Raw genomic sequence first — 2,819 nt, forward strand, 5'->3', positions numbered from 1 at the left:
TTTCGAAAATCATTAAAACAATTGTGTTGGCTCCTCTCCATGGATAACCAAACCACAATACATCCCTCTGTTCCGCCGCTCCTGGTTCCCGAGTATACCACAATGGTTCCACCGCTTTGGATTCCCATTGGGTTTTCAAAAAACACACCCACACCACACAATAGGCAAGTCTGGCCACATTGCGATTTTAAAACTACACGTTCTCTTTAACACACCCTAGGTGTCATGTTTCTACCTTCTCGATTCCTGTGTCTCGTTTTCATGTAACGACTTCGGGGTAGGACTTTTCACATACGTAATCATAAATCATTCATTGTAATCTTGAAACTAAACTAGCAAGATCATCCAACTCTATATTAATTATCATGCTTAAACCACAACTTAAAGCATAATGCCACATGTACGGACGCCTTTGGAGTGAAAATCACTTATGCTTTATGTCACGCCCCGCCCCGCAAACGGCACCCAGAGTGGGCCCAAGTTAGCGCGGCCACGTGGCATTCCACACAATAGACCACACCACACTCTACAACCAATCAGAATACAAATTAGCGGAAGACTTCTCACTTAAAATACAACCAAGTCAACGCCAAAACCTCAACTCACAAGTTATAATAAATATCCCTCTCTCCTATTAATTACATAACATTTAGGTTAGCTTCTAGACGAATCAGCTACGCAACAATCTAACCAAAGACATCACCCGACGCTAGTCTCAGCACTCTCCAAAGCGTTGACCAGTAGTGGACCCACTCTAAGCCACCTGCTACCTGGCAGTCCAAAAAGGAAAACCAGAGTGTGTGAGATATAGAAATGCTCAATAAAATGTCACAAAACCCAAAAGAATATCAATAAGAATATTCACCACCAACATAACTGCAATACCCATATGAGTACATTAGTTATAACCACCGCATCCGCCAAACATAGCAATATTATCCAATAAACAACCACATAGCAATAACTGAATCAACGACAGCATGAATATAAATCACACAAGCATGCAGTGACACGTCTGCCACATTCCCATGTACCTAAGGCATTGTGTCCCGCAAACCATGCTCCCAACCTCCGTTAATTAGACGGAATGGCATACGACATGGCGTGACTCACTCCACAATCCTTTCGCGGGTACAATCAACATACAACAAGCATGCATACCATTAGCTAAAACAATATATAGCATGATATACAATTTCGACCACATATATCCATATCAATAGCTAAACCTCGATTAGCATGATATCATTGATATATAATCACCTCCACCGCATTATTTACATATCGATAATCATATTGAAAGCTAAAATACCATTAGCAAGATATATACATACCACCATAGCAATATCTTATTGAGAAGAACCATATCAGACACACTCACCTTTCATTCGACTGGAGTATGCCAAACTTATGGTTTCGGCACCTCCTAAAAGACCGGCTTGTTACCTAGCCACAAGTTAACCCATATTAGCATATGAACATCTAGGAATGTTAAACCAAAAACTAAACTAACAAATCATAACATGCCTTCTACACTAGCTCATGGGGCAAACATTACATAAAGTCACCAAAATCTCTAGAGGTGTCCGGGAGTACCCACGTACCCGGGAGACCTCACACATCTTTTCCATACTCCAAGGTACTCCAACACACCCAAATATATCAAATATAAAGACCCATAAGTGTACAATCTCAACCACTCCCAAAACAGGAATGACAACCACAACCAGCCTGTCTTATTTTGGCCATGTCTTTTTACTTGATTGGAATTAGCTTACCAAACTACCACCGTTGGAAAGTACACTTTCAGTACATAGATTTCGATATACTATAAGCCTCGTTTCGATTTATAACGACAAAGTTATGCCTGTTTGAAGTCTGAACACGAATCTGAAAAAACTGCTGCGAGGCAGCTGCGGGATTCAATCCTCAAACCTCCACCAACCACCTCAAAACCACCAAAACAGCCACCAAATCACCACCACAACACCCTATAATGATAATTACACACATCTAACTCACACCCATGCCTCAAACTCAAACCCATAATAAAACCCAGTGAATTCGACCCAAAACATGAACTTTGTCAATTTCCTTTCAAAACTCAATCCATGGAGAATCTAGCCACACAAATATGAAATTAAACATGGATAACACTTCTAGAGTATAAGAACTTACCCGTTACCGAGTTGGATCACCGAAAACAGATCTCTCCTTCCTCCCTCCCCTTAGCCGTGACCTCCTCCTCCCTTTCTCTCCCCCTCTCTCTCTCTCGCTATGTCGGCAGAATTGGGGAGAATGAGGAAATATCCTCCTGATGGCTATTTAGTCACTTAGGAAGAAATCACATGTGCTCACCTCTCCTCTCAAGTTATACTCCAAACCAATAACAATTCTCCATGTAAATCACACCAAGGCCCCTCATAGAATCCAACAAATACAAATTAAACCCCAAACCTCAAAATTAAATTGAAACTCTAAATATCTCGGGATGGGTGTTACAACTCTCCCCCACTTGGAATATTTCGTCCCCGAAATAACACTCGCCACAAAATCAACAACAACCAACCTCACAATGTTACCAACACCATCCTCAAAACAAACACCTTCACCAACTTACACAACTCATCCACATGTAGACAAAAACCAAACTTCAAAAAGAATAAATCCAACCTCTACCGAAATCTCACCTCAAAGGAAATACTCTCAAACATGCATACACTCAAAATTACTCAGCAACCACACAACACCCAACCTCAAACTCAATAACACCACTAAAAGCAAATCTCCAACTCCCGTCAAAACTCAACATATCCCAA

The 2,819-nt window shown here is 41.0% G+C and overlaps 1 long non-coding RNA gene across 1 annotated transcript; it reads right to left on the minus strand.

The window, feature by feature from the left end:
- Positions 1-527: 527 nt before the first annotated feature.
- LOC131308095 (uncharacterized) lies at positions 528-2,330 on the minus strand. Its single transcript, XR_009194290.1, has 3 exons — positions 2,179-2,330; positions 1,382-1,446; positions 528-770 (listed from the first exon to the last, which is right to left on the minus strand). It is a non-coding gene; the product is annotated as an uncharacterized LOC131308095 (long non-coding RNA).
- Positions 2,331-2,819: the final 489 nt, after the last annotated feature.

This window comes from Rhododendron vialii, chromosome 11a, assembly GCF_030253575.1.
Source record: "Rhododendron vialii isolate Sample 1 chromosome 11a, ASM3025357v1".
NCBI classification, from domain to species: domain Eukaryota; kingdom Viridiplantae; phylum Streptophyta; class Magnoliopsida; order Ericales; family Ericaceae; genus Rhododendron; species Rhododendron vialii.